The 27,611-nt window shown below is 36.0% G+C and overlaps 1 protein-coding gene across 5 annotated transcripts in view; it reads right to left on the reverse strand.

Annotated features, from left to right (window-relative positions):
- Positions 1-27,611, reverse strand: part of NCAM2 (neural cell adhesion molecule 2) — a 567,512-nt gene that overhangs the window by 327,631 nt on the left and 212,270 nt on the right. Inside the window, exon 1 of one of the 5 annotated variants that reach the window (XM_063640653.1) lies at positions 23,147-23,692. The exons of the other annotated variants lie outside the window; for them this stretch is intronic. The gene's annotated coding sequence lies outside the window, so the exon portion shown is untranslated. Of the gene's footprint in view, positions 1-23,146; positions 23,693-27,611 lie in introns of those variants that run through there. 5 annotated transcript variants of the gene reach the window in all.

Below are 27,611 nucleotides of genomic sequence, written 5' to 3' on the forward strand. Positions count from 1 at the left end.
AAGACACCATTCTCTTTAGAAGGAGCTTTAATAACTTTAGTTATAGGGTAAAATCAGAATTAGTCTTTGAATAATGGGTTTAATTTCAGAAACAGTAGACTATTTTTTTAAAGTCTACTGTTTAAAATGTAGCCAGCAAATCAGGATTTGGGCAAAATATTTTGGATAAATAACAAACAGTTCTGCTCCTCTGCAGGAGAGGTACATGTTATGATAAATTAGGAAGATAGGTTGCACAGGTATTCTCAAATAAATTGAATATATATATATATATATATATATTCATATATAAAGGTCATATATATCATATATTCATATATAAAAGTCATATATCTGACTTTCAGTCTTTTGGGTAGCAATGAATATTCACTGATAATTTTGAACTGTATTTGTTAAGATAAAATATATACATTAAGAGGATATTTTGAGAAAAAGGTAGAGAATAGACATAAAATAGAGGAAACAGAACAGAGACTAATGTAACAGTCAAGTAGGCAGTGAGGAAGAGAAAGATGTATCTGGATCAAAAAAGTAGAATGATTATGGGTAGCCTAATAACAAAATAATATTTATAAACACGAGTGTGGATGAAATTTACCTCAGAAATAAAATATACAGGGTGAAAAAGTTCCATGGCAGAACTTCAGAAAACCCATATACCTTGTGGCCACAATCTCAAAAATAAGTATGTAATGTGATGTAACCAAATTTTGAAGTGATATGTCGTGATGTGAATGATGTCAGATGCTTGACAAATGTTATCCATTTAAGCTTTATACTATCCCTGCAAGATAGGTGTCATTATTATCCACTGATGACAAAACAAGTTTCAGAAGCATGTGTCTTGCTCAGGATCATAGGATTCTAATGCAGGTCTGTTTCTATAATTCATTATCTTTTTACCACAGCATGCATTATCACAACAAACTGATCTAACTTCCAGGGAAAGAGGAGGAAATCCAAGGGCATGTCAAATACCATAATGTTAAAAAAAAAAAAAAAAAAAAAAAAGAAAGAGAAAAAAAGTGCTTTCAGAGTGCTCAGTGCCTCCCTGAGATAAAATACAATTTCTTACTTAGTTTATTTTTTAATTTTTAATTTAATTTACTTTCTTGAGGCAGGGTCTCACTCTATCACTGAAGCTGGAGTGCAGTGGCACCATTATAGCTCACTGTAGCCTCCAACTAACTCCTAGGCACAAGTGATCCTCCCACCTCAGCCTTCCAAGTAGCTGGAACTATACGCAAGCACCACAATGCCTGGATAATTTTTAAGATATTTTTTTTTTAAGAGACTGGATGTCACTATGTTTCCTAGGCTGGTCTTAAATTCCTGGCTTCGAATGATCCTCCCCCCACAGCATCCCAAATATCTGGGATTACAGGTGTGGGCCACCCCACCCAGACAATTTAAAACAAAACAGAACAAAACCAAAACCAGAAACAAAAGCATTAGATTTGGTGATCTTTCAGACGCTGATAAAATTTAAATGAATAATTTCAGTAGTTTGGAAGAAGCAGATGTCACACTGCAGAGGAACAGATATAGACCTTCTCACATGCGAATCTTGACTTCCGTTTGAAGGGATTCGAGTTGCTTGGCATTTTTGAACACCAGTTACTTTATCATTATTGAGGATAATCATCCTACCTCATCAAAGTTTTTATGGGCATTAATATTACATGTAAAGCACTAAGCAGAGGGGATTATACGATAGATAATTTGGTATGCCAGGACATGAACTATATTCTATGCATTTATGTATTCAGGCAACATCAACAATATAAGTGTGTCATTTATATATCTAATAGTATAGCTTCCACTTATTGAATATTTATTGTATGCAAAGAATTATACATTGTTTTAAATCACAGCTCGATGGAAAATGTTATTTTCCTCATTTTTATAAAATTACCTTTTTTAGAGTCTGACAAAGAGTAAGTGAGCTGCCTGTGACCTCACAGTCGGTCTCTACCAGAAGAGGGACTCAAATCCACGTTTACCAGGGGATTTTGTTTTTTCCCTGCTTCACAGCATCACACCTTAATTAATGGTAAAAAAACCTGATTGCTAAATGTCAATAAATTTCAGTAAAAAGGGACAGGGAAGGGATATTTAGAGTGTTCATAATTTTTTTAATTGTTACTTTTTATTATGCTTTAAGTTCTAGGGTATATGTGCTTTAAGTTCTAGGGTACATGTGCAGAATGTGCAATTTTGTTACATAGATATACACGTGCCATGGTGTTCAACCTGTCACCTACATTAGGTATTTCTCCTAATGTTATCCCTCACCTAGCCCCCCAACTCCGCGACAGGCTCCAGTGTGTGATGTTCTCCTCCCTACAGTTTTTCTCATTTTTCATGAGGATATAGAAAATACATAGGATTCTGCCTAAATGTGTATAATATAAAGTTTTCCTTTAATAGAAATTTGAACCTATTCCATTTTTAAATCTTTCAGGTTCATCTTCCTAACGATTTGCATGCCAATTAGTTCATTATATTTTCATTCCACTGTATTCACTCAATTAGTTTTTGTGCAATTGGCATTAATGAAAAAGATTTTATGATGTGTTTTTACAGGCATTACCAAGATATAACGAAATTTAATGTTTTAGTGAATACAATTACATGTGTTCAGATCTATTTATTAACTTGCTCACTGCTACAAAATCTAACTTCAGTAAAGGCAATGGGTTAAAAAGTGAGTGACACTGAAGAAACATGTCAAAATGAATAGAAATAGCCAAGCATAGAGGGGATCAATATAAAGCTGGAAACCAAATATAGTAAATATATCGACAGGAGATCAAATACATAAAAGTTAATTGACATTTCATTATAGTAAGACTGTATCAAGAATACATAACTATTCTATAGTCCAATGTATACTACATAATGTAATCATGATATTTCTATGGAGAGGTAAGTCATGAAAATTTAGAGCTTTTAAACTAAATGAACTCAATTCATACTATGTACTTTCCCCCAAGGTAGTAGGGTAGCTCCATCTGTACCTATAGAGTGTTTCAAAATAACATCTCCTTTAGTACTTGTGTGTATTCTATGCATCTTAACTGATATATTCCAAAAACGTGATTTTACCAACAATTATACAGGTATATTAAATTTTCACTTTCAAGTTGGACATATTTTGGCCGGGCGCGGTGGCTCACACCTGTAATCCCAGCACTTTGGGAGGCCGAGGCGGGCGGATCACGAGGTCAGGAGATCAAGACCATCCTGGCTAACAGGTGAAACCCCGTCTCTACTAAAAATACAGAAAAATTAGATGGGCGTAGTGGCGGGCGCCTGTAGTCCCAGCTACTTGGAGGCTGAGGCAGGAGAATGGCGTGAACCTGGGAGGCGGAGCTTGCAGTGAGCCGAGATGGCGCCACTGCACTCCAGCCTGGGCGACAGAGCGAGACTCCGTCTCAAAAAAAAAAAAAAAAAAAAAAAAATAAGTTGGACATATTTTAAAAAAATTGTAAATGACACAAAATTTTGCATTCTAGTTAATGAGTCTACTTCCAACAGTATTATACTATTACAAAGTTTACTAAAATATATAAAAATTAGAATTCATTTTAATTGTATTACCATAGAGGTTCCATAACTTACAGAATGAGGGCGTTGAATTATGTATGCATGCCTTGGAGGGATGGATTCAGTACTCCACTGGCTTCTTAAAGACTTCATCACTCTCTCTCCAAACATATGTGTGTGTGTGTGTGTGTGTGTGTGTGTATACACACATATATATGAGATTTTCATGAAAAATTAAGATAACTACTCACTTTATCTTGTGAGGCTCTTAATCACTTCAGAATATAGTCATTGTATTATAAATTGTTCACACTGAATAAAGTCATTCATATATATGAATATAATTACATGCTTAATTTTATGTATCCATTTGGCTAGGCTATGGTATCAATTTTTTAATCAAAAGCAAGTCTAAATGTTGTTGTGAAGATATGTCATTTGAATATGTTATTAACATTTACATTCAACTTTAAGTAAAGGAAATTACTCTCAATAATGTGAGTGGGACCTATCTAATCAATTGAAGGTGTTAAGAGCAAAACTGAAGTTTCTCACTAAAGAAATATTTCTGCCTCAAGACTGTACCATAAAAATCTTGTCTGAGTTTCCAACATGACAGACAACCCTACAGATTTCACAACTGCCAGCTCTCACAGCCACCTGAGTTAATTCCTTCACATATATTAATATATAGAAGTATATCTAATATATAAATATATATTATATAATTTTATATATATATTATTTTCTTTATATATTATTTTATACATTATATATTATATATACAAAGGAATTAACTCATGTGGCTGTGAGACCTGGTACATATATTCATATTTATATATACATATTTATATATGTATATTTCTCTATATATATGTACACACACGTGTGTATATATATATGTGTGTGTGTGTATATATATATATATATATATACACAGATATAGATCCTTAATATAAATTCCTCAAAATCTCTCTATGTGTGTGTGTGCTATGTGTGTTTGTTTGTATGTATGGGTGTATACATGTATATGTAAGTGTCTATGTAGGTAAGTGTGTATACACATACACATGCTATTGGTTCTGTTTCTCTGGAGAACCATGATAAATTTGTGTGTGTGTGCACGTGTGTGTATGTGTGTGTGTGCTGTGTGTACTAGTCACATATTAGTCATATACCTATTAGCTATATATGTCATATATAGTATATAGGTATGCGTAGTATGTTTATATATGTGTATGTTTATGTATATATACGTGTGTATGTGTGTATATATATATACACACATACATACATTCCCAGAATGTACATAATTTTGGTTTTTAATAAAAATATGAAAAATAAAATCTTCAAGATTTTATGGATTCATTATAAAAATTATCGTTTTTTTAAAAGGAATATTAAAAGTAATGACACATATAGATACTACTAATAAAAGCCAGGGTTCATGTGGATCAATAAAACAGCATGTTCCAGAAAATGAATGAAAAATAGAATTAAAGAGTTTATAATTTTTTTTTTAGATTTTCTCATACAGTGAAAGTGAACTGGCTCAGGGGGAAATCCCTTCCTATGTACCCTAAAAAGGGTAAAATAATCTGTCCAGCTCACTAGATAAAATACAGTTTTGAAGGCTTTATATTCCCCCATCCTCTATAATATGAATAAAATGAAATATGTAGAAGAAATCAAAAGGCAGATGAAGAAGAGAATGGAAAAACAAATATAGTTACTGTATAAATAATCACAGATTGTCATATTCCTCTCAGGCACAGGAAGCTACGAACATTTTCCAAAATAAAGGAGGTTATACATTTCTACTTTTCCTTCACCAGTACTTACAAATCTATTTCTTGAATTATTATTTTTGGAAGGAGGATTTCTCCTGCAACACTTTCTTTTAGAGTATTGGTGTGTATCATGCTCACTTATGTAGTGAAACTCTAATGACCATCAACAATGAAATACATAATGACATTATCATTTTCAGAGCTCACATATTACTTCAGAAATAAGAAGAATATAATTTCTGTAGAGAATGGTCTGGAGACGTCTTTGTTAGCTGATTTGGTTTACCTGATGTAAAACTATTCACTAAAGTAGCAGGAGGATGACTTGAGCATCCAGCACATTGAAGTGTGTTAAAAGGAAAAGTGAAATAACAGCAGAGGAAAGAGGTGCTCTGTGAGTTAACGAATTAGACAAGTATATGCCTTTCTAGACCAGTCCTGGATAGAAATCTCAGACAGGCTGTGTGAGCCACATATATAATTTTAAAATTTCTAGTAGCTACATGAATAAAATAAAAATAAATAAGAGAAATTAAACAAAATATTTTATTTAACCAAGTATATAAAACTTATGTATGTCAATCGATGATCAAAATTAAAATGAGATATTTCACATTCATTTTTTTAACATTAATCTTCAAAATTTGGTACACTTTTGCATTTATAGAACATCTCAATTCAAGCTCTGAAACATCAAGTGTTCCATGTGAACGTTTGGCTAGTGGTTACTGTGTTAGGCAGTGATGTTACAGACCTAGGAACCTCAACCCTGAGCTGACAGACTAACATAATCATCTGGAGAGCTTTCAAAAACAAACAAAAATAATGCTTTAGGTCTACCACCAGGGATTCTGTTTTAGGGTCTGGAATGAGACTTAAATCCCGCTTCTTATGTATTTATTTTCTTCCAACTTTTATTGTAGGTTCAGGGGGTGTATGTGTATGTTTGTTACATGATTAAATTGCGTGTCACCAGGATTTGGTGTACAGATTCTGGCAAGGTTTCAGAGAAAAGGGAACACTTACATACTGCTGGTGGGAATGTAAATTAGTTCAACCACTGTGGAGAACAGTTTGGAGAATTCTCGAAGAACTCAGAACTACCACTTGACTCAGCAATCCCATTAATGGGTACAGAACCAAAGAAATATAAATCGTTCTACCATAAATACTGCTTTTTAAAAGCCCCTTTATGATTGAAAATAATGAAAATCTTGGGTTGAGACTCAAGCAAAATCATGTGAATTACCTGGAAGAAGGATGAGTGACAGAGAGAATAAACTGAGTGGTGTGCATGGCGTTATTTAAATAATCTCTAGGAATTACCAGAAAGTTATTCCTTAAACCACCATCTAACTGTACCTCTCCTTGGGGATGATGACTGTGTAAATACTGAATTCTGAATTTCAAAAGGAAGTGATGATCTTTGCACTAAGTCAGACTATCAGACAGATTCATTTGGTCTTGTAATTGGTATTGAATACTGGAGAACTCATAAATTAAAAAGGTACAACACAGAAGAAATTTTCATGTCTCAGTACATTTTCCTAGAGACTAACCACTAATTATCAAGAAGTTTGTTTTGTAAACAAGACAGGAAAGTACCCAAGCATTTTTTCTTAGTACTGTGGGTACTTTGAGGAGCAATGTTTTGGAGATTATCATAAGCAAATCTAATCCTGATAATGTTACTTAAGTTCTCAATTATTGTTTCCTCAATATGGAAGTTAGAAATTTAGAGTCTCTAGTTTACATAATAATTTTCCAAGAGTGAGTCTTTGTTAATATATATAACACATATATTTGATATAGTTATATATTATATATATAACTTAGTTTTAAGAAGTGGTTAACAAAATTATATATACACATATTATTAGCCACTTCTTAACATATATAGAGATGCCTCAGTAGGAATCATTTGGCAGGTTGGAGGTACAGGCATATGTCAGAGACGTTGCAAGTTAGGTTCCAGACCTTGGCATTAAAGTATGTATCACAAAACTGTGAGTCACACAAATTTTTGGTTTCCCTGTGCAAATAAAAGTTATGCTGATACTTTACATTAATCTATTAGGTGGACAATAGCATTTTGTCTAAAATGAAAATGTACATACTTTAATTAAAATATGCTTTGTTGCTATAAAATACTAACAATCATTAAACCTCAACAAGTCATATTTTTTTTTTACTGGTGGAGGGTTTTGCTTCAACGTTCATGGCTACAGATTGATCAGACAGTGGTTACTGAAGATTGAGGGGGTTGTGCCAATTTCTTAAAATAAGACAACAATAAAGTTTGGTGCATCCATTGACTCTTTGTTTCACAAAATAATTCTCTATAGGATTCAATGTTTTTGATAGCATTTTATCCACAGTAGAACTTCTTTGAAAGAGGTACAAGGAGGAACTGGTACCATTCCTTCTGAAACTATTCGAATCAATAGAAACAGAGGGAATCCTCCCTAACACATTTTATGAGGCCAGCATCATCCTGATACCAAAGCCTGGCAGAGACACAACCAAAAAAGAGAATTTCAGACCAATATCCTTGATGAACATTGATGCAAAAATCCTCAATAAAATACCGGCAAACCGAATCCAGCAGCACATCAAAAAGCTTATCCACCATGATCAAGTGGGCTTCATCCCTGGGATGCAAGGCTGTTTCAACACACGTAAATCAATAAATGCAATCCAGCATATAAACAGAACCAAAGACAAAAACCACATGATTATCTCAATAGATGCAGAAAAGGCCTTTGACAAAATTCAACAATCCTTCATGCTAACAACTCTCAATAAATTAGGTATTGATGGGACGTATCTCAAAATAATAAGAGCTGTCTATGACAAACCCACAGCCAATATCATACTGAATGGGCAAAAACTGGAAGCATTCCCTTTGACAACTGGCACAAGACAGGGATGCCCTCTCTCACCACTCCTATTCGACATAGTGTTGGGAGTTCTGACCAGGGCAATCAGGCAGGAGAAGAAAATAAAGGGTATTCAATTAGGAAAAGAGGAAGTCAAACTGTCCCTGTTTGCAGATAACATGATTGTATATCTAGAAAACCCCATTGTCTCAGCCCTAAATCTCCTCAAGCTGATAAGCACCTTCAGCAAAGTCTCAGGATACAAAATCAATGTGCAAAAATCACAAGCATTCTTGCACACCAATCACAGACAGAGAGCCAAATCACGAGTGAACTCCCATTCACAATTGCTTCAAAGAGAATAAAATACCTAGGAATCCAACTTGCCAGGGACGTGAAGGACGTTTTCAAGGAGAACTACAAACAACTGCTAAACGAAATAAAAGAGGATACAAACAAATGGAAGAACATTCCATGCTCATGGGTAGGAAGAATCAATATCATGAAAATGGCCATACTGCCCAAGGTAATTTATAGATTCAATGCCATCTCCATCAAGCTACCAATGACTTTCTTCACAGAGTTGGAAAAAACTACTTTAAAGTTCATATGGAACCAAAAAGAGGCCCGCATCACCAAGTCAATCCTAAGCCAAAAGAACAAAGCTGGAGGCATCACACTACCTAACTTCAAACTATACTACAAGGCTACAGTAACCAAAACAGCATGGTACTGGTACCACAACAGAGACATACATCAATGGAACAGAACAGAGCCCTCAGAAATAATGCCGCATATCTACAACTATCTGATCTTTGATAAACCTGACAAAAACAAGCAATGGGGAAAGGATTCCCTATTTAATAAATGGTGCTGGGAAAACTGGCTAGCCATATGGAGAAAGCTGAAACTGGATCCCTTCCTTACACCTTATACAAAAATTAATTCAAGATGGATTAAAGACTTACATGTTAGACCTAAAACCATAAAAACCCTAGAAGAAAACCTAGGCAATACCATTCAGGACATATGCATGGGCAAGGATTTCATGTCTAAAACATCAAAAGCAATGGCAACAAAAGCCAAAATTGACAAATGGGATCTAAGTAAACTAAAGAGCTTTTGCACAGCAAAAGAAACTACCATCAGAGTGAACAGGCAACCTACAGAATGGGAGAAAATTTTTGCAACCTACTCATCTGACAAAGGGCTAATATCCAGAATCTACAATGTAGTCAAACAAATTTACAAGAAAAAAACAAACAACCCCATCAAAAAGTGGGCAAAGGACATGAACAGACACTTCTCAAAAGAAGACATTTATGCAGCCAAAAAACACATGAAAAAATGCTCATCATCACTGGCCATCAGAGAAATGCAAATCAAAACCACAATGAGATACCATCTCACACCAGTTACAATGGCCATCATTAAAAAGTCAGGAAACAACAGGTGCTGGAGGGGATGTGGAGAAATAGGAACACTTTTACACAGTTGGTGGGACTGTAAACTAGTTCAACCATTGTGGAAGTCAGTGTGGCGATTCCTCAGGGATCTAGAACTAGAAATACCATTTGACCCAGCCATCCCATTACTGGGTATATACCCAAAGGACTATAAATCATGCTGCTATAAAGTCACATGCACACGTATGTTTATAGCGACACTATTCACAATAGCAAAGACTTGGAAGCAACCCAAATGTCCAACAACGATAGACTGGATTAAGAAAATGTGGCACATATACACCATGGAATACTATGCAGCCATAAAAAATGATGAGTTCATGTCCTTTGTAGGGACATGGATGAAACTGGAAACCATCATTCTCAGTAAACTATCGCAAGGACAAAAAACCAAACACTGCATGTTCTCACTGATAGGTGGGAATCAGACAATGAGAACACATGGACACAGTAAGGGGAACATCACACTCTGGTGACTGTTGTGGGGTGGGGGGTGGGGGTTGGGGGGAGGGGGGAGGGACAGCATTAGGAGATATACCTAATGCTAAATGACGAGTTAATGGGTGCAGCATACCAACATGGCACATGGATACATATGTAACAAACCTGCACATTATGCACATGTACTCTAAAACTTAATGTACAATAAAAAAAAAATTTTACAAAAGAAAAAAAAAAGAACTTCTTTGAAAATGAGAGTCATTCCTCTCAAAACTTGCTGCTGCTTTATCAACTAAGTTTTAGTAATACTCTGAATCCTTTGCCACATTTCAACAATGTTCATAGCATCTTCATCAGGTGTAGATTCCATCTGAAGAAACCACTTTCTTTGCTCATCCATAGGAAGAAAATCCTTGTTTGTTAAAGTTTTGTCATAAGATTGCAGCAAGTCTTATGTCACATCATCATGCTCCACTTTTACTCTAGTTCTCTTTTTATTTCCACCACATCTGAAGTTACCTTCTGACTGATATTTGGAACCTCTCAAGTCATCCATGAAGGGTGGAATCAACTTATTCCTAACTCCTGTTACTAATGACATTTTGACTTCTTCCCATGCATTACAAACATTCTTAATGGCACGTAGAGTGGTGAATCCTTTCCAGAAAGTTTTCAATTTACTTTGCCCAGATCCATCAGAGGAATCACTATCTATAAAAGCTATAGCCTTATGAAATGTATTGCTTTAATAATAAGACTTGAAAGTTGAGATTACTGCTTGATCCATGAACTGTAGAATGGATGTTGTTTTAGCAGACATGAAAACAACATTCTCGTACATCTGCATCAGAGCTCTTGGGTGACAAGATTCACTGTCAATTAATAATCAGTAATATTTGAAAGGAATCTTTTTTCTTGTGTAGTAGGTCTCAACTGTAGGCTCAAAATATTCAGTACATCATGTTATAAAGCTATGTGCTGTCATCCAGGCTTTGCTGGTCCACTTATATGCACAGGCAGAGGAGATTTAGCATAATTCTTAAGGGCATTAGACTTTCAAAATGGTAAATAAGCATTGGCTTCAAATTAGTCATCAGCTGCATTAGCCACCCCCTGCCCCACACCAAGAGAGACATCTGTCCTTTGAAGCTTTGAAGCCAGGCATTTAATTCTCTGTAGCTATGAAAGTCACATAGATGGTATCTCCTTCCAATAGAATGTTATTTCACCTACATTGAGAATGTGTTGTTTACTGTAGCCATCTTCATCAATGATCCTATCTGGATCTTCTGGATAACTTGCTGCAGCTTCTCCATCACTATTTCCAAATTCACCTAATACTTTTATGAAGATGGCTTCTTTTTAAAAATTCCATGTGCCAGCCTCTGCTAGTTTCGAACTTTTTCTTCTCTAGCTCCCACAGCCTTTGCAAAATTGAATAATACTAGGGTATTGCTCCGGATTAGGCAATGGCTTAAGGGAATATTACCAGTGGTTTGGTCTTCTAGCTAGACTAATAAAGCTTTCTCTGTATTAGCAATAAAGCTGTTTTTCCTTCTTTTCACCCAACTGTTAAATGGAGTAACATTTTCAATTTCCTCCAATAACTCTCCTTTTCATTAACAACTTGGCTGTTTGAAATGAGAGGATAGCTTTCAGCCTATCTTGTCTTTTCACATGACTTCCTGGGAAATTTGGTGAATCACTTCTATATTTTGTTTTAAATTGAGAGAACTGTTTGACTCCTTCCTTCACTTGAACACTTGGAGCCCATTGTAGGAGTGGTAATTGACCAAATTTCAATATTATTATGTGTTGGAGAATAGGGAGACGAGAAAAATAAGGGAATGGCCAATGAATGAAGCAGTAGGAACACACAACATTTACTGAAGGATTCATTGTCTTATATGAGTGCAGTTCGTGGTGCCCCAAAACAACTACAATTTTATCTTCAAAGATCACTGATCACAGATCACCATAACAGATACATTAGTGAGAAAGTTTGCAATATTGTAAGAATTACTGAAACATGACACAGAGACATGAGGTGAGTACATGCTCCTGGAAAAATAGCACTGACAGACTTACTCAAGGCAGGGTTGCCACAAAAATTCAATTTTTAAAATATGAAATATTAGCAAGGTGTAATAAAACAAGTTATGCCTTTAGTGCCACCTGTGGCAATCTTATCAGCTCAGGATAGCAAAGTATGCTTTGTGTACCAGCAGCTTATAAAAAATGCAGAATCTAAGGCCCCACCCCAGTTTGAATCAGAATTTACATTCTACCGTAATAAGAAAGTGATTCATGGGCACATTAAATTATGAAATACATAGGAGTATGATTTTGAAGAATTATTGGAATTGAAATAGATTTAGGAGGTAGAGTAGAATACATGAAAGGGATGAAATAAGAGGAATAGTTCATTGAAGGAACTGAACTAAATACAGTCATGAATTGCTTAATGATGGAGATACCTTCTGGAAAATGTGTCCTTAGGTAATTTTATCATTATGTGACATCATAGAATTTGCTTACACAGACCTAGATGCTATAGCGTACTACAAACCTAGGCTATATGGTACAGTCTATTTCCCCTAGACTACAAACTTTTATAGCATATTATTGTATGGAATACTACAGCCAATCATAACACAATGGTAAGTATTTGAATATCTAAGCATGGAACAGGTACAGTAAAACATAGTACAAAAATTAAGAAAAAATGATACACCTGAATATATGACATTTACCATGAATAGAACTTGCAGGACTAGAAGTTGCTGAGGGTGACTGGATGAATGAGTGGTGAGTGCACGTGAAGGCCTAGAACATTACTATACACTACTGTAGACTTTATATACACTGTATACTTAGGCTACAATTTATAAAAAATATTTTTATTTTTAATTATAATTTAGTTTTAGCTTACCGTAACTTTTTTTACTTTATAAAGGTGTTTTTATTTAACTTTTTGACTTTCGTAATAGCTTGAAACCCAAACATATTGTACAGCTGTACTTAAATGTTTTCTTTCTTCATAACCTTATTCTGTAAGATTTTTTTCTACTTTTAAAGTTCTTTAGGTTTAACTGTTTAATCTTTTTTGTTAAAAACTGTGATGCAAACACTCACATTAGCCTAGGATCAGAATCAGAATTATCAATATCACTGTCTTTTACCTCCACACCGTGTCCCACTGGAAGGTCTTCAGGGGCAATAACAAGCATAGAGCTTTCATCTCCTATAGTAACTGCCATCTGAAATACCTCCTGAAAGACCAGCATGAGGCTGTTTTACAGTTAACTTTTTTTTTTTAACAAGTAGAAAAGGTACACTCTAAAATAATGATAAAATTATAGTGCAGTAAATATCTAAACCTATAACAAAGACATTGATCATCATTATCAAGTACTATGCAGTATTCATAAAGGTATGTGCTATGCTTCTATTGACTGGCAACACAGTAGCTTTGTTTACATCAGCATCATCACAAACACATGAATAATGTGTTTTCATTATGATGTAATAAAGTCTACAATGTCACTAGGTGATTGGAAATTTTCATTCCATTATAGTCTTCTGAGATTACCATCATATACGCAGTCTATGGTTGACTAAAACACTGTCATGTGACTGTAAATGTTTTAAATTGAGTGGAAACAATTTAAGTTGTACTTAAGCCAACTTGCTTTTGTATTAGTTTTCTATTTGCTGCTGAAGCAAATTATCACAATCTTGGTGGCTTTCAAGTCCAGGGGTGTCTAATCTTTTGGCTTCCCTGGGCCATATCAGAATTGTCTTGGGCCACACATAAAATACACTAACACTAATAATAGCTGATGAGCTAAAAATAATTGCAAAGAAACAATCTCATAACATTTTAAGAAGGTTTATGAATTTGTGTTGGGCTGCATTCAAAGCCATCCTGGGCTGCATGTGGCCTGTGGGCCACGGGTTGGGCAAGCTTGGTAAACACAAATTTGTAATTTGTATTTGAAATATGTCAGAAGTCTGACACAAGTCTCACTGGGGTAAAATTTTCATTTACTTATTTATTTTATTTTTTATTTTGTTTACTTATTTGTTTGAGACAGAGTTTCACTCTCATCGCCCAGGCTGGAGTGCAATGGCACGATTTCAGCTCACTGCAACCTCCGCCTCCCGAGTTGAAGTGATTCTCCTTCCTCAGCCTCCCAAGTAACTGGGATTACAAGCATGTGCCACCACGCCCAGCTAATTTTGTATTTTTAGTAGAAACAGGGTTTCACCATGTTGGTCAGGCTGGACTTGAACACCTGACCTCAGGTGATCTGCCCACCTCGGTCTCCCAAAGTGCTGGGATTACAGGCATGAGCCACTGCGCCCAGCTTAAAGGGTTAAAAGTAAAGTGCCAGCAGGGCTGTGTTCCTTTCTGAAGGTTCTAGGAGAGATTTCACTTCCTTGCCTTCTCCAGGTTATAGAGGCCTCTTTCCGGTCTTCAAAGTCAGTAAAGTTGCACATCTCTGCCTTTCTTCCATAGTTATATCTCACTCAAACTATTTTAAGGACTCCTGGGGTTACCTTGGACCCACCTAATTTTTATTATATAATAATCTTTCTATTTTAAGACCAGAGGATTAACAATTATAATTCCATTGGCAATCTTAATTATTTTTTGACATATAACATAATCACCAGTTCCAGACACATGGACATCTTTGGGGCCATTATTCTGCCTACCACAACCTTTAACTTAAACATTCACTATCTAGTTTGTGGCCCTCCTTAGTGAACACCAACAGAGCTTTCTGAGAGTATACTTGGTCGCAAACCTCTAAAGTGGGGGCTAATTCTCTTATTTCTATTTAAATATATGCTAGATGGAATCTGGTAACTTAACTTTACTATGCACTGGACTGTCTGAACAACTCTTGGATCAGCTCATAGGCCATGCTCACAAGTCCAAGTAAGCCCTACCTAATAGAATATCCTAAACACATTTGTGCAAAGTGTTCTCTATTTTTGCCGTAATAAATGACCACACACTTAATAGCTTAAACAACACCCATTTATTATTTCACAGTTTCTGTGAGTCACAAGTATGGGCACAATATAGAACAGCTAGCCCTCTGCACAGGGCCAAAATCAAGGTGCTGGTAGGAATGCATTCCATTCTGGAGATTCTATGGCTGTTTACAGAATTTGGTTCTATGTGGTTGTGGGGCTGAGGTTCCCATTTTCCTCCCAGCATTCAGCCTGTGATTCTTGTCATCTTCCCAAAGTCACCTCCATCCCGTTTTCGGTCCCATCTTCAATGCTAGCAGATGTGGTGGTGTCTTTCTCTTACTTTTGACTCCCTCCGCCCTCCTCTTCTGCATCAACTCCCCTCTGCCATTATTTTTTGAGGCATTTATCTGACTGACCCATTAGCTTCCTCTGCTGCTTGTAAACACTGATGTGACTACACTGGACCCACCTGGATAATCCAGGATAATCTCCCTAGTTTAAAATCAATTATTGAGTTAATTAATTCTACCTTCAAAGTCCCTTCCTAGCAGTACCTAGATTCGTGTCTGATTGAATAACCAAAGTGTGGGAATCTTGAGAAACCACTTTCAGAATTCTCCCTACTACATGTAGAAACTAGTTTTTAGGATTTTTTTCATTTCTATAGCATCTTTCAAACTTTCACTTCTGCAACAGAGACATAATTAAGTAAATCTGAGAAATAAAAATGTATACCCAAGTATTAATTAGGTACCAGTAACATATACTCACTAGGAATCTTTATTCTATGTTTCTAGGCCAGATGAGCTGTCTTGCACGCTCTTGTTTTTGGACTTTGTGCTCTAGGATTTGTGCACAGACTTAGACCACTATAAGTAATTTACCTAAGCATTGATTTTCCATAAGTGTCGCTTGTACTGAGCAATAGCAAAGACCTGGTGGTATGGTGTGTTATGATTGTGATGAAATATCAGATATACTGTTTACTTCTTTACTTCTTGTCTGACTGTCTCACATACCATTACAGCAAAAACTGGATTTTTGGCCGGGCGCGGTGGCTCACGCCTGTAATCCCAGCACTTTGGGAGGCCGAGGCGGGTGGATCACGAGGTCAGGAGATTGAGACCATCCTGGCTAACATGGTGAAACCTCGTCTCTACTGAAAATACAAAAAAATTAGCTGGGCGCAATGGCGGGCGCCTGTAGTCCCAGCTACTCGGGAGGCTGAGGCAGGAGAATGGCCTGAACCCAGGAGGCGGAGCTTGCAGTGAGCCGAGATCACATCACTGCACTCCAGCCTGCGCGACAGAGCGAGACTCCGTCTCAAAAAAAAAAAAAAAGGCCGGGCGCGGTGGCTCACGCTTGTAATCCCAGCACTTTGGGAGGCCGAGGCGGGCGGATCATGAGGTCAGGAGATCGAGACCACAGTGAAACCCCGTCTCTACTAAAAATACAAAAAATTAGCCGGGCGTGGTGGCGGGCGCCGGTAGTCCCAGCTACTCGGAGAGGCTGAGGCAGGAGAATGGCGTGAACCCGGGAGGCGGAGCTTGCAGTGAGCCGAGATTGCGCCACTGCACTCCAGCCTGGGCGACAGAGCGAGACTCCGTCTCAAAAAAAAAAAAAAAAAAACAAAAAAAAACCCTGGATTTTCTACCCAGAGAAAAACTCCCTGGCACCCTCAGCATTTCTCCTGTGCTATGTACACCCCTTATACCTTCAATCATTACACTGCTAGTCCTTCTAAGTTTACAAAACAGCTTTGTTTCTTTGGGGAGTTTATGATTGCCAAAGATAATCACTTGCCCTGAGTTAATAGACAAAACTTCAACCAAGGTTTCCAAGTTACCTGCTTCAACAAGGAGACACTTGCTAAAGACCTTATGTTTTTTTTTCTTTTAATTTGTGTCATGTAGCTCTGGCCTATTACCCAGGGTTTTCCTACCTGTACCTAAGGGACCCTGAAGCAAACTATCTTCATATTTCCAGAGGAAAGAAATCCTCATTCAAATCCTCACCAAGGCCATGTATTGAAAGAACATGTCTACCTATCCTTAAAGCCCCCTTATTCACCATAACCAGGACGGATGAGATATAATTGATAAGCTAGAGAGAAGGAACTGGGCATGTGTGGTTCAGCCCCTGGCTAAGGACAGTACAATGCATTTGGCTATGTTCCCTAATCTCACAGTAATGCTACTGGGGCAAGCTGTAGTTTTGTATGGAGAAGTTCAACTCAGAGAGCAAGTATTAGAACACCAGATTGTGGCCATGTATCTAGGTCATGTCCTTCCAACCAGTTTTAGCAGTAATAAAGCTGAAGTTTTGTTCTCCATCTGTCCAACTCCATGTCTATTTCTCAGTTGGTTTGTAACTCACAGGGGAAGAAAAAATGTGATTAATTATGATCCCTCAAAAAACAGCAGTACCCTACATCTGCTCTAGTTTTTAATCCACCCTTCCCCCCACATATTCCATTTATTCACTGTGATTTTTCTACTTCTTCTGTTTTTTGTTGTATTTTCTTTCCCAGATGTTAGAGACTCCCCCCAGATAATTAAGGGTCTGGGATTTTGACTATCTGATATTTTCCTGTTGCCCAGAATAGTGCCTGGCACATAGTCAAAAGCCACTAGTTATTTATTGACTATCTCTGCCCAAATTACATGTCAAAAATTGCCTTGGGTACAGTAAAACTGAGACCCAAAGTCCTAATAAATATATTGTCTCAGGTCTTTGAAAGAACAGGTCTAGCTTTCCTTGAAGCTCCTAAACAGTGCCTATTTTAGTTATAAAAGAATATTTTATCAGCACTCGAATTCAGCTCATATTAAATTTTAGCTCTCTTGTTACTGTACTATTTATAAATTTTCCCATCCAAGTGGAAAGAGGCAGGAAAAGGAGTTAAACAATATTGTTTCCTTTCTGTTCATGAAAAGAATCTTCATCAAACATCTTACAAAATACACACATACACGCAGGCATGCATGCATGTACACACACACACACACAAACACACACACACGTTTACTCTATTTTTTTGAAACGGAATCTTTGCTCTGTCGCCTAGGCTGCAGTGCAGTGGCATGATCTCGGCTCACTGCAATCTTTGCCTCCTGGGATCAAGCGATTCTCCTACCTCAACCTACCAAGTAGCTGGGATGACAGGCCTGCACCACCACACCTGGCTAATTTTGTTTTTGTTTTTAGTAGAGGTGAGGTTTCACCATGTTGGCCAGGCTGGTCTTGAACACCTGACCTCAAGAGATTTGCCCACCTTGGCCTCCAAAGTGCTGAGATTACAGGCACACATATACTCTTGAAGAGAGTGAAAACATGTATGAACTCTATTTATTAGAGCAACATTTAAGAATTATTATTTAGTAAACTTTCTGTGTTAAAAATGATCTTTATATGTATTCTTCAAATACCTCAAAAATGTTGCTGCTCTAACATGAGTACATCTCTATGACTGTGTTCCATACAGCATTGCCAAAATCATTGTATTCTGAAAGGTTCTGATGCAGTATGCTTTACTCTTTGCATAATGATGAGCACATGCAAATACAGATAATTTTATGCATATAACTTCACTAGTCATGGAGCATCTGGGTTGGCTCCCAATACAGCACCATATTTCCATTATCGCAAATTTTTTAAGGCTTTGATCATCACAAATAAAATGATCAGTAAAACTTCAGTCCCTAAATGTATTCAAAAGACTTCTAAAATCAGCATATTTCCAGGATTACATCACTCCACTTGCCAAGAGTTTCTTTTAGTACTACTTTAAGCTAAAATTAATTATATCGGAGTTTAAGTCCTTCTAATAAGACAATCCTAATTTCCTTTTCATTTTTGTTGCTGTATTTGAGGCAGTAATAACTCTGTTCAACCATATATACACGGATATATACATATAAGTATATTAGATACATATATATACCTATATGTATATATGTATATATATTACATATGTGTGTATATATAGTGTGTGTATATATATATATGGAATATATATATATCTATTTCCCCTGATACCAGAGAAATGTCTAGCACATAGTCAAAACACACTAGTTATTTATTGACTATCTCTGCCCAAATTACATGTCAAATATATTTGAGGGTCTAAAACTTGATTGTAAGTAGTTCTTCCTTATAAAGCCTTGTGCTGATAGCACATCCTGTATTTTCTCAGGAAACACCACTTAGGAGTCCCTAAGAAGCTAAAGACAATTACTTGGATTGGTAAGAAGAAATCAAATCTTAAGGCATTGCAGTTAATTGGCCAATTATCCTGGCACCCATATTACATATGTGACCCTACTCAAATTAAGTTTCCACTAAGCTTTGCAAAATTTAGTAAGTGCTTCTCCAAAATGAGATATCATGGAAAGAATAATGGAGCTAGCTATTTAGAAATACTGACATTACTAAAGAATGCAGAAAATGGGTAATTACCATGCTTATTTCAACAATCTCAATCTATAAACATTTTTCATAAAATTCTTTACTTGGAAAGACTGTAATTCTCAAAAATTGGAAAGCTACACAAAAATAAGTGGAAAGCACAAAATACACCCACACAACACCATGAGCTCAACTTCCTACACATCTTTAGTATGAGTGAAATTCATTCAGAGAAGCAAGGAAAATAAACATTTAGAATTTAGTTTTGTTATGTCTTACCAGGTTGAGCTTAAAGTAGAAGTTGGTGTTCAGGTACTGTCCTCCAAAATGAATCACAAAGGTTTCAAGGAAAAAATGTGTACTTAGTGTCAACCGTCAAAATGTGGTTGTTAAATATTCAGTTATGTTGATCGGAGTTGATCAAAAGGTCTATGATTGGAAGGCCTGGAACATCCTCCTATCACTCCTAAATACTATGTGTATGTTTATATTAGGCAGGTTTTATTTTATAAGAGATATCAAAGAGCAGATTATGTACTTCTTTATAAGTACTTGGAGTATAACTTGTTATTTTATGTTTTCAGTTGATGTTATATCCATATGTTAATATAACATTATAACACAATGGGCAGCCATGTTCGTATAAAACCTGAATACTGACAGAATGTTTTTCAAATGGGCCTGAGTCTTTGGAGAACTGTAGACAGAAGAACAGGATTCCTTTTAGGTGTAAAAGGCATAAAAACGCTGTAATGTGACATATCTCTAAAGCATTATTCCTAATAGCATCTACCCAGTGCTTTTATCTTGAAAATTCTTGATAGAGTATGCATTACTCAGAATTTGGGCAATGTAGTTTCCTAGTACATTGGTAAGAGATCATGAACTATATATCGTATATTAAATAACTTAACAATATTATAATGCAATTCATAAATCTGTTTAATATTGGGAATCATCGATCAAAAACTGTGACTTTAGCTCTAAAATAATTTAAACTCTAGCTTAACCTTTAGTCAATAGTCGCCCCCTTAAAACTTAGTATTAACGTTAGAAGTTAAATACACTATCCATGTCATTACCATTAGAAAAATGCTCACCATTCTATTTGCTATAACTGGTATGAATGAATCTAGCAAATCTAAATGTAATTTTAGGTCATCAATTAAAAAGTAAAAAAGAAGATGAGTCATAATTCCTTACAGATTAACAGGCAACTAAATATTCATTCATTCATTCATTCATTCACTAATTTAGGAGACAACTAGTTAGTGATCTACGTTTTAGAAGCACTGATAGGTCAGGTGCAGTGGCTCATGCCTATAATCCCAGCACTCTGGGAGGCCTAGGCGGGCGGATCATGAGGTCAGGAGATCAAGACCATCCTGGCTAACACAGAAACCCCATCTTTACTAAAAATACAAAAAATTAGCCCCACGTAGTGGTGGGTGCCTGTAGTCCCAGCTACTTGGGAGGCTGAGGCAGGAGAATGGTGTGAACCCAGGAGGCGGTGCTCGCAGTGAGCCAAGATCGCGCCACTGTGCTCCAGCCTGGGCAACAGAGCAAGACTCCATCTCAAAAAAAAAAAAAAAAAAAAAAAAGGCACAGATAATTGCAGATTTACATACCAATATAAGAAGCAATATAGAAATACCTCACGTACATTTTGTGCAATTCCTCCAGTGATAACATTTTGCAAAACTATAGTATCACAACCATGATATTGTCACTGATATACTGATACGACCCACCTATCTTAGTCAACTTTCCCCAGGTTTACCTGTATTCATTTGTACGTGTGTATGGACGTGTGTATTAATCTCTCTACAATTTTATCATCTGTACATCTTTCCATGTCTACCACCATAGTCACAGGCATGACACCAAACATTGCCAACATCACAAAGATCTCTCTTCTTGCCATTTTGTACTCACACTCATTTCCTTCTCACTTGCCCCTCTGATGTCGCTAACAATTGACAACCAATAATCTGTTCTTCATCTCATAAATGTTACCATTTGAAACATTTTAGACAAGTAGAATTATACAATATACAACTTTTTTGAATTGGCTTTTTTCATTCTGCATAATTTGCAAAAAATTCATCCAAATTGTTGCAAGTTTAGTTTATTACTTTTTATTACTAATATTCGGTGATATGTATTTTCTACAATTTATTTAACCATTCACCTCTTGAAGGATATATGGGTGGATTCCAGTTTTTGGCTATTACAAATAAACCTGCTATGGACATTTATGTAGAGGTTTTGTGTGAATGTATGCTATCATTTCTCTAGAATACATGCCCAAGCATGAAATCATTGGGTTATATGGATATTTGTATATTTAGTTTTGTAAGAAACTTTCAAACAGATTTCACAAGTGAGTGTACTATTTTACATTCCCATCACCAATGTACAATAGATCCAGATTTTCCAAACCTTTGCCAGTAGTTGAGGTAAAGAATTGGGAATCAGGGTTAACAGGACTTGACAAGTTCCTATCCTCAGGGGCATATAGTAAAGCCAGGCCAGAAACTCTCAGGCTGCAGTGGACAGTATATTTCTACTATAGGAGATAAGGAACAAAGGAAGTCAATATTCCATGAGAGAAATAAATGAAAGGGACATGTGGAAAGAAGCAGTGACCACAGCATAGAGCAAACTAACAGCACTTCAATGTTGGACCAAGCTGTTCTTCTGGAAAGCGTGTGCCGTTTTCCTGTTTTGTTTTGTTGTTGTTGTGTTGTTTGTTTTGTTTTTCCTGCAGCATGTATTCCATATTTCAGTATACTTAGCCTAGTTATTTTCTGTAACTAAAACTAATAATAAAATAATTCCCACGAACACATTAGGTGGTAAAAAGTGCAACTGCGGTTTATGGTAAGGCTATTTCCAGAAACACAATCGAAAATGCTAAGGATTCTGGGGTCAGACAGATTTGAATTGGACTAGAGTCCTGGCTCTTAGCATATGTAAGTAATCTATGGTCACGGTAAGGATTAAATAAAGTGTGTGTATAAATGAAGTGTCACAATTCCTGGTAAATACCACAGTATTTTGTTTCTCCTAATAAAAATAATTTGCTGGACGTCAGACATGCTTTTGTTAAGCAAGAAGTTTCTGTGCTTTTTAGATGAAATGGCTCAAGAACTGTCAAGTTTGTATTCGGGGAGGAGATGGTGTTGACCTTGGAACTGAATCCAAATAAAGGTATAATTTTAAAAATAGTATTTAATCTGTAGGTTTATTTAGTACAGAATTTAAGATTCTTAAAATGTATTTAGCAATTTATGAAATAAATTGCTGGTGGAAACACTTGATAATACTAGTGTGTGTGTGTGTGTATGTGTGGAGAGTATTAGTAAACTCCTGTACTTCTCCTATATGGAAGCTACCTTGGCATCCAGTCTAGTGGCTTCTCCCATTTCCCATCCTCCCAACTCTCCCCCTCCTCTGCCCTACCCCACACCACTGGTAATTTATCAAAGTATCCCTTTGAACTACAAGGCACATTCTCCCTCTAGGGGAGTTCTGGTAAATAAGATGTTCTCCACCTCATTGCCTTTTAATGACATTTTGACATTCCTTATAGATTACAGCCCTGGGCAATGGTCCAGCTGACCTGTCCTATAATAAGTCTCTGGTTGCCCTTCTTCAAGATAAAGTGCTTTGTTGTATTTCCGGTCAACAAAGAGACCTTGCCTGTTGTGATAATCACAGTAAACTTGTCCTCCTGAATCAGATCTCACTATCGTGGTACTCTTTAATAACTCTGAAAGAAGAAATTGTTCTTTAAGTCTCTTACACTCCTTGAGTTTTTAATTACTAGTACTTCATGAAGAATTCTTACAGTAAATATGTCATGGAGTGTCCTGGTGCTCTTAAATATCTCAGTATTTTGAAAATTGTTAAATAAATTAATTCCTCAGCTTATAGAATCTAGGTGATTAAAGTGTTTTCAGGTTATGGACCTCAAATGATCAGGTAGTTTAGAATTATTTCCGTTTGTAAATAAACACTGCATTTTAGCCTTTTATGTTTTCAATCTATTGCCTAAGTTCAGTAAGTACAAAAGAGGCAATATTTCGCAATGGATACAGTCTTGCCAAATTAACCAATTTTTCTAATAAAATGTCTCAGTGTTAACACGTATTTGATTAGCGATAACAGAAAACAATGTATTGCACGTTCAAGTTTGATCTATCAATGCATTTCCATTATTTCATGGCATGAAAAGCCACTGTTTATTTTCTCTGTCCTCCTCTAAGACACATTATGGAGTATGAGCTCTTGACTTCCACCATGGAAAGTTGGCCAGCCCTTCCAATCCCATACTCATCCTGAGATATTGCTAAGAAATTCTAAGTATGTGCTTGGACAGGTTTTCCAGGATGTTTTAGTTGCAATATCTTGCCATAATGCTATGTTACTGTCTTTGGGGATTGAGGGGAAAGCAATAATGTGGCAAGTACCATTTTTGGGGAACATAGCAAGACTCAGCTAGTGTCTGCCACTGTTTCTTCTTCTCAGTTTTCTGAGGGACACTACTCAGTCCTTGTATATTCTCTCTTATGTGTAGAACACACGTATCTTTTAATTTTTTAACACAGAGCAGACAATCAGAGCTTTCATGATAGCAGACTATAAAAGAATAGCATTTTATAACAGACAACCTCTGCAATAACCTATACCTTTGTTGATGGACCCACTTCCATGACTAGCTGCAAGTCTCCCTGCCCTTTTCCCATCCTGCCTCATGTGACCAGGACAAGCTCCCACCCATACCAGATGCCTCACTATACATTAAAACCCAAGCTAGGCCGGGCATGGTGGCTTACACCTGTAACCCCACTTTGGGAGGTCAAGGGATTTGAGACTGGAAAACATAGCAAGACCCAGTCTTCATGAAAAAAAATAAAAATAAATAAATTAACTGGGCATTGTGTTGTACATCTATAGTCGGGGCTATCTGGGAAGCTGAGACAGGAGGATTACTTGAGTCTAGAAGTTCGAGGCTGTGGTGAGCTGTGATCGTGCCACTGCACTCCAGCCTGGGTGACAGAGCAAGACCCATCTCATAAGTAAATAAATAAAACCCAAGCTAAACCCATTATCAACCCTAGAAATGGCAATAAATTCCTGACCCTAGCCTAGGGACCATTACCATTTGATGTTCTCAAAGTTATCTCTTAATAGGATGCTGAGAGTGGGGAACATCAAGGTGTCGATAAAGCAATCACATTAAAGTAAAAAATCAATATATTTCACAGATTCAGAATTATTTTTACATTAAATCATAACACAGATGAGGCATCAATGTGCCAGTCCAGGTTAAAAAAAAATGACCCTGTTCTACCCCTGCCTGTTAAGGATACAAATCTTATAGCCCAATCTCAACCAGGTTTATGTTATTGAACATAGAACAAAGAAAAAGAAGAGAATATTTATAAATATAAGATAATTTTAGGTTGAATCTAAAAACTTACTGAGCATGATATAAAATGATGCAATGGGAAAATTATATTGGGAGTTTTAAGAATTAAATTGTCACTTATTTTTCTATGGTGATTTTTGCCTGTAGGCTAAGCAGGTACAGGAAGAAAATGTCAAAGATTTTTTTTTTTTTTCTTAAGGTCTCCTCTACAATAATTTCCATATAGGTAGTTCCACCTTTCAAGTTTTCACGGTTTTAGAGTCAGAATCTGGTATCATCAAGTAAACCCACGAATAAAAGCTGAAACTTACAACCATGTATATTTTACCATAAAGAAGCTAAAATAAAAAGATGCTGTCTTTTACCCAAGGTCATCCTAACATTGAAAACAAGAAACAAAATTATGACATTTTGTAGATGTCAGTCTACTTGGGCTCTAAATACTACAAAGTCTTCTAACTGGTATTAACATTACAACAGAGACATCAATTCCACCCTCCCCTGCTGCCTAGTACAGATTGGATTTTATTAGTCTGAAGACATTTAAGTGGTTTGAAGTGATAATTAAAACATACTTTTAATATGTTCTATTTTATTCATTGTCAGTTGACTCAAGGTCATACACCATTGTCCACTGTTACATTCCACACTTTAAACATTTTTTATTGTAATTTATACCTTGGAAATATTTATAGCTTGGTATATTTTCAATATATCTTGGAAAATTCTTTCTAGCAACTGATTGTAATTAACTTCAAAGGGGCTTATGATCTAACACAGCATTTCAATTAATTTGATTACTCAAGTTCACAGACACAAAAATTTAATAATGTATTAAACAGTTATTTAATAAGTCATAGGCATAGTTTTGCTTAAGTTGGAAGAATGACAGTCATACCTGCTTAACAGAAGCCATTAAAAAGCACAATTAACTCAATGTTTCAGAGCTTCTGTTTAATTCTTTTTGACAAGGCATACGACCAGGAAGAGACTAAAGCATCTGTATTGCCCTGATCATATGCAGTTTACATTCAACTATAATATTTAGTGGTCAGCCAATTTTTATGCATATGAGTTATATGATATTTTACTATTTGGGGAGAGGAGGGTTTTCCTATATTTAAAGTTTTACTTTTCTGTCCTCACATACTCTCAGTCTCCTATTGATTGGCCAGTCCTCATGCCATCCTGGAATAGGTATTTGGAATGGGTACCTGAATCAGTCTACATAACCCTTAGCTCAAGTTTGCCCTTGCAGGTCAGAGATTTTTATAAGCCATCAATAACTTTGTGTCCTGTTCCCAATAGTCGGGATCTTATTAAATTCTCTGTGGGAAAGCCCCACCTTACACTTTAGTTCAAATAGTTTACACTCCTGTTTCGTTCTCTTGTTATTATAGTCACAATCTTGAATCCTTGCTTGGCATGACAGATTCAAACACAGTATCTTTAATTTCCATTGACTATTCAAGTTCCATCTCTCAACACCTGCCCTAGTGGTAGATCACAGGAAAATTATGCAGCTATACAGACCAAGAATAACATCCAAGATAGATAACATTCTGCTTCTTCCTGAGTGCCAAAAATTACCATTGTACACATTCTTTCCCACTCTTTAAATTAAAGCTCAAGAATGCTAAAGCTTTTCCCAATGAATAAGACAAATTTTATTTTAACATAACAATATTCTGATTAATTTGTGTTAAATGCTGTATGCATGCAAACAATTACGACTACATAATTGATAAGGTGTTTTGTACTACACCTCCATTTTATTTTAACATTCAATAATAATCACAATATCTATAGTTTAATTTTTGATTTTCTAAAGTAAATGTGAAAATTCTTAAAAATGTGAACGGATGTGGTTTTGGCTTGTTGAGATACTGATAAATACCTTGTATAGTCTAAAGAAAAGGATATTGGCCATCTCTCCATCCATGTGCAAATTATTTGCTTATAGTTTTAATAATACATAATTTAATATCTATAATAATCTGATTTAACTGTAAATGTTCTAGATACCAGACCAAGAAGCACTTTATATTATTCCATTGGGTTCCTGTTGAATACATGTGTGCATTCATCCTTTAATTAATAAGGCTTACAAAAATAGTTACATTTTCTCCAATTTCCATACCAAAGAACTAAGGTACAAATTTAAGATATTCTACATTCCTAATTGTGACAAAATTGAAAAAGTTATAAAACATGTAATTTTATGTCCCAGAAGCATATAACAACACCTGTAAACTAAAGCCATAAAAACAAAATCAGTTCCCTAGACGTAGGTTCTTAAAGCTTGTTTGGCCCCATGAATTTACTGCGGGTGGTGTTCGTGATGCCATTAAATGTTCAAACCTAGTAAGACTGTGATATTTCAACATGCTAAGGAGTCTTTCTGCAAGGTCATAGCAGCATCATGGATTATAATTAGTTTAGAATAATTAGGTATATCAATTAGGTGGATCTACTTTTATATTCTTCCATATATAATTAATTTAAATAAGTTTTTGAATGCTGTTTGAACAGTTAAGTGGCAACAGAAGTTTTCAAGAGGTTTCACAACTTTATGCTGTAAAAATTCTGTCCTACCCAAGGTGTAATGGTGAATTTATTATTACAAAATAAGAATTTATAACTGTGATATGAA

Source organism: Symphalangus syndactylus, chromosome 5 (genome assembly GCF_028878055.3).
Source record: "Symphalangus syndactylus isolate Jambi chromosome 5, NHGRI_mSymSyn1-v2.1_pri, whole genome shotgun sequence".
NCBI classification, from domain to species: Eukaryota; Metazoa; Chordata; class Mammalia; order Primates; family Hylobatidae; genus Symphalangus; species Symphalangus syndactylus.